Source organism: Sorghum bicolor, chromosome 5 (assembly GCF_000003195.3).
Source record: "Sorghum bicolor cultivar BTx623 chromosome 5, Sorghum_bicolor_NCBIv3, whole genome shotgun sequence".
Classification (NCBI taxonomy): domain Eukaryota; kingdom Viridiplantae; phylum Streptophyta; class Magnoliopsida; order Poales; family Poaceae; genus Sorghum; species Sorghum bicolor.
In genome coordinates this window covers 40,628,715-40,638,106 of record NC_012874.2, presented here as the reverse complement: position 1 = coordinate 40,638,106, position 9,392 = coordinate 40,628,715, and the positions used below count along the sequence as shown (strand labels likewise).

Below are 9,392 nucleotides of genomic sequence, written 5' to 3'. Positions count from 1 at the left end.
TGAAGATGATGTCGACAAATATACTGATGATGTAGTTGTTGCACCTGCCGTTGCCACAGATGACGGAGCCGATGACGATTTTTTTGTTTCACTATTCACGCAATGGTTATGTTAAAACGTGTGTCGTGCTGATTATTGTTGGTTGCCTATTTTATTGAGGGTTAACTGAGTTTGGACTATTCAGTTGCATGCTAGATGCTCACTGCGTCATTCTTGGGTGGAATTTGATGCACTCACAGTTTGAGCGAATCACCCATGGAAAGAAGCAACAACAAAAAATACTAACACTGACATATACATATACTTAGTTGATCGAGACAGAACATATGCATACAGGTTCCATTAGTCGATTGAAAGTACCAAATACATAGATATATTTAGTGGTTCTAGACACATGCATACAAGCACTAACATATACTTAGTCGATGCAAACACAAGCACGGGGAATAGTGCTTATTTTAGGTGCTACAAAGTATGAGACATCACCACATTGATACTACACTAACACTTAGTGCTGCCAGACTCACACACAACTACTTGCTCTTCTTGTGCTTATTTTGTTCAGGCTTCACCATGCCATACTTGACGTCGACGAAGAGTATCTCGAAGACCTCATCCAGATCAGTACACAACTTCTTGGCTTGGCTCATGACTTGTTCTCGTGCATCAGCCTTAACTCCATCAAACAGCTCTCTAATCTTCTACAATGAAGCCACCTTCTTGTTGTGCGCAAGTGAATCCAGCACACCATACTTGATGTTGATGAAGAGCGTGTCGAAGGCTTGATCAACTCTAGTAGAGGTCTTATCTACTCGGCGCAACATCTTTTTTGTTGCTGTCTTGTTAGCTTCCTCAGTCAGGAATCCAACCCTGTCCACAAGTTCATCCTCTTCTTCCAGGTCACTGTCATAGGGAACCTGCAGAACAAATAAATATTAGGGAACCTGCTGTACAAATAAATATTAGGTGCTATTATTCAACTATTAAGGACCACTTCATTTCACTATACATTCCACATAAAAAAGGTAATGACTTCTGTTCAACTTATAAGAGTCCACAATTTTAGAGTTGCAAGTTTTACAAATACCAACCCAGTCCACAAGTTCATCCTCTTCTTCCAGGTCATTGTCATAGGGAAACTGTAGTACAAATAAATATTAGGGAACCTGCAGTATATGGTTCTGTCATTTAGGATGGTGAAGAAACAAGAATTGCATGGTCCAGTTACTTCGTTATCTTGAGTCAACCTGCAGCAGCAAGGAACTTGGAGAAACTTGTTGTAATACCTTCAGTTTTCTTTGATGAAAGTAGAAAAAAGTATATGTATATGGTGGTCATTTAGGATGGAGAAGAAACAAGAAATTACATGGTCCAATTACTTGGTTATCTGGGTCAATCTACAGAAGCAAGGAACAAAACCATCCCATTATGTACTTGGCACTAAAAAAAACTTCTTTAAGTAGTCTTTCAGTATAGTGCTATCTGAACCCCGAATGATGAAAATATGAATACACTTGTCCTACAAACAAACGCTACTGATAGATGAAAAAATAACATTGATGGCTGTAAAATCATTATTATGTGTGCTTCATGATTTAATCATGCATTGATTTTAGACCCTTCTAGACAGCAAAATAGAGTTATTAAAATCATAATTCAATCATGCAAGTGCATCAATGCTACTTGTTTCTTTTTTCATGGTACCATATACCACAGGTTTTTTGGGTGCAATCAGTACTCTATTAGGACCTTAGTATATATTTATACTTCAACTAAATGCACATGCTGTCACATAACTCATGTAGTAAGAGCAGAACATGAACTCTGAATCTTGTGTTTTATTTGAATGACTTAGAATATTGTTTTTAGAATGACTTGTAGTTTAGTTTTATGTCAATAAAATGCTACAGACTTTTGTTGAACTCAATGACAAATCCTATATATAATATTCAGTAAAGAACAAATCAATTTCAATCACACTTCACTAAATTAAAATGGATGCTCTGAAAAGAACACACTAATAGCCATAGAAGGCAAACCATGAAATTATTCTTGCATTAAGACCCATAAACCACTAGGAAGGGTGAAGGCAGTTGTTACCTTTTCCTTGCCCTTGTTGCATGAGCTAGGGTTCATCAAAGCCGCGGTTGGGGTGGATGACTGCCCTTTGATCTTCTACACCAGGATTGGGTTTGCATGCAAGTTGGTAGTTATAGATCATTAGGAAATAATGCTAATTTTACAAGTCATTATTCAAAACTCAATAAGTTAATTGCAACACCAAATTTTTCATTTAAAATAAAAATTACAAGGTTGCAATTGAACAATAGGATAGCTACCCTCGCATCACATCTATACTATAATGGAGCAATTGAATTATACTTGGCCCACACGTTAAAATATCCCCTACTGAGAGTCTTGGACCATTGTGCTCCCAATATTAATTTTCCATTTCTGAATATTCTAAGCTACTGGACTGCACATTAGTAAACAAAGGTACACTGTATTTTAATCTGAGACAGTTCAACTTGTTGTCTGGTAATTAAGGCGTAAAAATTATAAATCTAAAAAGAAACAAATATACTCGTGTAAACCCTAAAGAGTTCATGTATACCCTAGGTGAAAAGCGGAAATGCACTTCTTACCTGCATCTTGCCCTTATTGTGCGGAGTTCGGCTCGACGACTCCACTTTGACGCGCCTAGGTGGGGCAACGGGAACCTCCGATGAGAGGTCATCGCCGCTGTCACTGTGGATCGAGATGACCTCGGGCGCAGAGGCAAACCACCCAAGCGCGTTGCGAGGTTGGCTCCGCGCGTGGAGCCCTCGCTTGCCGCCTACCATCGCTCCGGTGCCTCCCTTCGCTGCACTCAACGATGCAGAACACAGCTTAAAAGCTCTTTGTTGCGTGCTCAGTCGAACTCACTAAGTACCTCTCCGCTGTGACCATGCTTCACCTTTGTTGGGCCTATTCTGGCCGGGCCGGCTATGCTTGGCTCCGCAGTTCGGGTTGAGACTCGTATGGCCCCTGGCCTGGCCAGTCCTGTGCCAATTTTTTAAAAATATTTAGCTTGTTTCAAAATTTAGCATTTTCAACATATATTTTTCAAAATGTAGCTTTTTTCAACATATATTTTTCAGAATTTAGCTTCTTTCAATGTGTAGTCATGTCCTAATCAAGGCCGTACCTAACAATTTGAGGCCCTGCTGCAAAATTAAAGTAATGTACATATAAGATATAGTCATTTCACCTTTTATCTTTAAATATAACTTGCACGTTATTTGAGATTTGGACTTTGTTGTCATTGTCAATAATCAGCCTAATTGTATGAAAACTTATACAACAAAAGTGGTTAAATTGGAGTTATATTTACGAGTGCATTGTAATCTCAAAACTTTAGCCATATATATGACATACTATGAGATAAATTAGTCATTAATGTGACCTTAAAGACCATAGCAAGTTAGACTGGGACTTTATATTTAACTATATCACACATGCTTTTCTAACCTTACTACGACATAAAACATAACATAGGGTATATAATAAGAGTTACAATACCTAATTTGTATTAATGGAATTAAGTATGCATATGTACTTAAGTAAAATTTGGGGCCCTATTTTTTGGGGGGCCTTTTGACATTGCTCCACTTGCACTGCCCCACGTATGGCCCTGGTCCTAATCACTTGATATGTACTCACCAAGTGTCATGTTGTGTGTCACATGTCATGACCAACAACTTTATTATACATCATCTATAGCGGGTTTCTTGTCTCATGTAACCAATTGCCATGTCGTATGGCACCGAGACTGAACTCGTCATGTCCAACTAGTCTAGATTCGTCCTAGAGGTGATGTCATTGCATACTACCAAGCTTCCTAGTTCTTACATGGGCGATATATACCCTGAGTGTCCCACGTGATGTCCTAGTCACTTAATATATATACTCACCGAGTGTCATGTTGTGTGTGAACAAAATCATGTTCATCTTATTTATATAACTTATTCATTTATTACATCTTTATTTATTTAATAGGTATGTGATCCATTATTGTTTCATTATTATTTATTTCCATAAATTAAAAATTTATCATAACTCTCTAAGTGAACCTGTTAGGAGGTTATAAAGTTGAAAACTCAGTGGATGCCTATGGAGACGTGAAAAAATTGATGGCCGCACGTCACGAGCTCGAATTCGCGGCCATCTCCCATGAAAGCACTATTGGTAACAAAAGGGCCCGTTATTTACTTCCTAACTAAATCGGTTCCACTTCTACAATCACGGATCGAGACAGACGACGAGCGTCGTCGCCCTTGGTGCACAGTTTTGGCATGCAGCTCTCTCTCTCTCGCGCGATCTACGTGCGTGAGTCAACAAAGCCTCATGTCGAAAACTGCCCCTGACCCATCGTTGCCGTCCCCTGCCTCCGGTACGCCGCCGTCGCCTCTGCTCGTCATGAGAAGGCCGTCCCACAGGATCATGCCGCCTCCTCCGGCTGTGACATCGCACCATCCTCCGACGTCCCGCAGGCGTCACGGTGACCCAGGAACGTCCTCTCAAGTTCTGCAGCCGAATGGAGGGTCACTGCATGATCCAATGGATGACACAACGCATCCTGGACAAGCCCACAACGAAGCTGACCTACCCAGGTATGCGCTCGCCATGTTTGATTCTAGGGTTTAGGGTAGTTCATTCATGTGATGTGCTGTGGCATTTAGGGTAAAATATTAGGCATTACGAAATTGGCAATTTTTTAAGTAAATTCCATTTGGTATATACAGAGATCCAGGTATATACAGAGATCCAAGTATAAATTCCATTTGGTATATATAGAGACCCAGGTATATAAATAATCAGTTTATATGCAGATCGATGTACAAATAATCATTTGTATGCCAAGTTGTTAGTTGATAGTTGTATGTGCAATTTTTTCTTTTAAACTCATGATATCAAGTTCTCTGTATGTACTGTTGTAATCATGCATATGTTAAGATCCACTATAAATTCTATTTGGTATATACAGAGATCCACTTGGGCTGTTTTGGGTTGGGTTAAGATCAACTTTGAATCTCTGTATCTTAAGATGCACTATAAATTCCTACCTACTTCTTAGTTGATCATAGTACTTGCCTTTCACTATAAAGTCAGCTGTCCTAATATTATTTATTAATATTATTTTGTTCATAATATTTTGTAGGAAAAGAAATGCGAAAACTGAAGAAATTTGGCAAGTACATGTTGATTTCTGGGGGGCAACGACAACAAACATGCGGTAATGAAGGTTGACCTTGCTAAAATTACCTTTGCCAGCTTATTAAACCTCAAAGGCAAGATGGGTGATTCTGCAAGGGACTTCACGTCACTACAAGATTCCTGGGCTTCTGTGACAATCAGAATATGACGATCAGAGCCTGTTTTCTGTCACTGTCTGTCCACAGTGACAAACTAGTTGTCATCACAGAAGGTGGGTCACTAAATAGCTTTTGTGACCACTATATGACATCATCATTGATACAATGACAATAGTTCTCTTGTCATAGATATAGTGACAGGACACAATCGTCACAACGTATTGAACATAAAATATATAGTGACATGACTCATGTGACGTGTTATTAAATGATGTGGCAAGTGACGTGGCAATCCACACTAGGCCCATATAGCACAGGCTTTTTTATTTTCATTTACGATCAGCTCAAATCGCACAAATATTTTCGGCCCAACTACAAATTGACATTTCTTTTTTTATTACAGCCCAGCATTACAATTCTAGCCCATATTGTGGGCTGGCACAGTTAAAATTTAGTCACACATTATAAACCATATAACCAATCGTATGTAATTATTATATTATAATGTCGAGCCCGTATACATCAACTCAAATACACGACAATATGCTCATATTACAAAGTCACCAACTGTGGTACATTTGCATAAATAACAAACACCAAACCAGGCCAGGCTGCTATAAGATACAAATCTATATCTACACCTAATAATAAAGAGGCAAATTTTCAAACTAAATTCTTTGTCCATCTATTTTTGGTCCATCTTTCCATAACTACCAGACAATTTCAGGTCAAGCCACACTTAGATCTCTTATTCCTTGCCTGCATCCAAGTTAGAAAACATACATCCATTAGAAAAAGGCTGCAAGAGAAGAAAGATATTTGGAACAGACGAAAAAACAATATTAAGCACACCTTATGTATGCCCGTCTTTGGTCACATCAGCAGCAAGCAGTACAGAAGTTTCTGTATATCTTTATTTCTCTCTGCCAAATGTGGCAAACTTTATATAGCATCTACCAAAGTAAAAAGATACTTGCATATACCATAACCCATTTTCTAGATACAAGCTACATGGCATTGAATATAAATTTAAGCAAGGGATTACAAAGTTGGAAAATGATTGCAACAATCTGTGCAATCTAAGGCTAGCAGCTAGCAACTGAAATTCATTTTGCATACTGCAAATCTAGTATTCATTTTAGATGCCACTGCCACCAGCCCACCACAGCCCATATAGACACTCATTGGAATTCTCATTTAATTAATTTGGATAAACTTGGAATACTGAATAACTAAGCGAGCACATGCATTCAGAATATAGTACATTCACTATAAATGAGAAACCAAGAGTCTCTGGATATAGGAATTAATGAGAAACAATACTGCAGGTTGCTGCAAATTTTTAATGAGCAGGGCAAAATAGCACAACTCCCTTGGAATTTTATCTACAGCCTGGTAGTTATTATTGAAATGACTTCCTAAGTGAAAGAAAACAAGAGTCTCTGGATATACTAGTTATTACTTATATTACTGTAAACTTAAAATTGTAGATGAAGTATTGCATTGCATTTAGGTATATGGATAAAAGACCAAGACTCTACACCACCGTATGTTATATTAGTCTAAAATCAGTGTATTGTCACTTGTCAGTACACAGTGGAGAACAAACATCATTTAGTTTTATACATGTACATGTACCTAGAATAAAGCTAGAGTCAGAATATTAGTTCAATTTGAGATAGAAGAATACACTGCTATTTCATTCTTCATGACCATCCAAAAAAACACTACTAGAGCATTAGAGATTCATGGATTTATACATGTACCAAGGCAACATCTAGCGTAAGAAATGGCTCTACTAGATTCCAGAATCACAACCGAACAGAAGTACAGAACCCAACCTGGATAAAGCAACCACCAGATAGTACTGATGCATCACATTCACAGTCGCAATCATGTTTTGCTCTTCGTGCTTAGTACTCTCCTAAATTCAAACACATTTTGGCATAAATGAATAAACAACTCTGAAATTATGTGTCAACCACTAGGCATTTTTCCTTCTGTCTTCCCATCTTAATCTGTATTCTACTTGTAGTGACTCTATTTGCAAAATAAGGAGGAGATGGAGTCTGATACATACCAAAATCCAGCTCTGCCACAGGTCCGATGTTGGAGATGCTGGATGCGTTGGTCTACTGCGCGCGGCCATACCACTATCATCATGGACATGCCTGCGCAGCTCCGCTGCAGATCTAGCGCCGCTCCTCCGAACACGTCCGCAGGTCCGGTGAAGGCTCACCGCAGGTCCTCGACGCCAAAGATCAGGTGCCCCCTTCAACACCTAGGAAGCACACACGGCGAGCCATGCGGATATCAGCGAATCAGGAAGCTGTGATGCATGGATGGAGGAAGGAGGAAGAAGCAGAGATGGGGATAGTTCGAGCGACTCACCTCGCACGGCCGGCAGGACGGAAGGAGTTGGCTGCTGCTGCGTGTGAGGGCCAGGACGCCGTGCGGCCAAGTGGTGGCCGCGCCTGTGTAATGCCTAGGCCATGCCACTCGGGAGAAGGTCAGGAGAGGGGCGGCGTCTGGTGAGGAGGGATGGGCAGCCTCTAGGGTTTCTCCTGGGAGGACGGAGGGATGCTATTTTTATACTGCGTGAGAGTATTGCTTGTCGTCCGATCGCAAATCAACGGCCACAAGATCATGGGCCAAACGCAATTGGGCCGACCTCTCATTATGTTGTTGGGTTGTTTGTTTTTTTATATTTTTTTGTAGAAATAGATTTAATTAGTTCTAAAATACAAAAAATAATATATGATCCTTATACAAATCACAGTTTTTACATGAATTTACCCCTTTTGTTAAAATCATTTGAATTTTTTATGGGATTATTATACACTAAAATCACGTTGACATGCAAGTATGTAGATTTTTCTAAACAATTTTAGATATTATCACATTTATTCTATGGTAATTCAACAGATAATTATAATAATAACTAAATTTAGTCAGAAAATTCTTGAAATCGACATAAAAATATATTTTGAGTCCTTTATTTTTCATTTGAGGTCTTTTATTGGCTAGTTTGACCTAGTTTGACCAAGTCAAACATTGAATTTTTCAGAAAAAACACTTTGACCGGACCCTAGATGGTCCCAGCTACAAAAGTCATGAATACAAAGTTTGTCCAGATCATCAAGACACACATTTGGTGTAATGGTGAACTTTTCATCTGAGAGGATTTGGACCACTCAAATTTTGAAATTTCAAATTTTCACGGCTATACTCACGTTTTCGGGACCCTAGACGGCCCCAACTCGAAAAGTCATGAATTGCAAGTTTGTTCCACTCATCAAGATCTACATTTGATACATAGGACATTTTTGCATTTGACAAAGCGTTATGAAAGTGCAGTTTTAAATCCACAGGTTCCGCATATAGTTTCATAAAGTCTATGTATGATTCAAGACTGTGGCTAGAGTTTACAAATACTTTCTCAAATGCAAAAATGTCCTATGTGTGGAATGTGTACCTTGATGAGCTCTAACTACCTTGTATTCAAAAGATTTTCATTTGAGGTCATTTAGTGTCTTGTTTGACCAGGTTTGACCAAGTCACGCCTTGGGTTTTTGAAAAATGTGACTAGAGTTTTCTAGAACTTTTCTAAATGCAAAATTGTACTATGTATCAAAGGTAGACCTTGGTGAGGTCTAACTCCTTTGTATTCAAAAGTTTTTTATTTGAGGTCTTTTATTGTCTAGTTTGACCTAGTTTGACCAAGTCAAACATTGGATTTTTCAGAAAAAATACTTTGACCGGACCTTAGATGGTCCTAGCTACAAAAGTCATGAATAAACAAAAAATACATATTGAAAAACCTATTAAATGAATAAACAAAACTAAAGCCAAAACTAAAAAGAAAATTGGGGGTATGGATCTCCAGCCGGTGGCGTCCATCGTGGAGAAAGGGATGCGATTTTGGCCCGCGCAGAGTCCCGCAGAAGGTCGTGGATCTGTAGCTAGCAGCGGACCTGCAGCCTGATGCGTGCGAATGTGGTCAGCACACTGAGATGCCAAGTTTCGGATCTCTTTTTG

At 39.0% G+C, this 9,392-nt stretch overlaps 1 long non-coding RNA gene across 2 annotated transcripts; it reads right to left on the bottom strand.

Annotated features, from left to right (window-relative positions):
- On the bottom strand, positions 5,845–7,892 carry LOC110435786. Of its 2 annotated transcripts, XR_002453639.1 has the most exons (4): positions 7,746–7,892; positions 7,435–7,635; positions 6,207–6,277; positions 5,845–6,113 (listed from the first exon to the last, which is right to left on the bottom strand). It is a non-coding gene; the product is annotated as an uncharacterized LOC110435786 (long non-coding RNA). The 2 variants fall into 2 exon arrangements; XR_002453640.1 differs by lacking the exons at positions 7,435–7,635; positions 7,746–7,892 and adding an exon at positions 7,196–7,219 and having other exon boundaries at positions 5,850–6,113.